Source organism: Oxyura jamaicensis, chromosome Z (assembly GCF_011077185.1).
Source record: "Oxyura jamaicensis isolate SHBP4307 breed ruddy duck chromosome Z, BPBGC_Ojam_1.0, whole genome shotgun sequence".
In the NCBI taxonomy this organism is placed as follows: domain Eukaryota; kingdom Metazoa; phylum Chordata; class Aves; order Anseriformes; family Anatidae; genus Oxyura; species Oxyura jamaicensis.
Window position 1 is genome coordinate 41370256 of NC_048926.1, and position 374 is coordinate 41370629.

The window sequence follows — 374 nt, forward strand, 5'->3', positions numbered from 1 at the left end:
TCCTTCCTTCCTTCCTTCCTTCCTTCCTTCCTTCCTTCCTTCCTTCCTTCCTTCCTTCCTTCCTTCCTTCCCTTTCCCTCTTTCTCTCCTTCTCTCCTCCTCCCTTTGTCTTTCTCTCTTTCTTTCTCTCTCTTTCCTTTCTTTCTCAAATTTGTCGCTATCCATTAAAAATATACTGTATGTTATTCCCAAGTGGACAACAAGTCTAATTCTTTTCTCAGCTACACCTTCATGAAACCAATATAATTCTGTTTCAATGAATGGATTGGATAGTAGTGTTAGTTTGCAAAAACAGCCTTGTTCCCACAAAGGAAGGATATCTGTTGTTCTTTGAGCTTCCTATTATCTATATTAAGCCTCCAGGCTACTTGTTA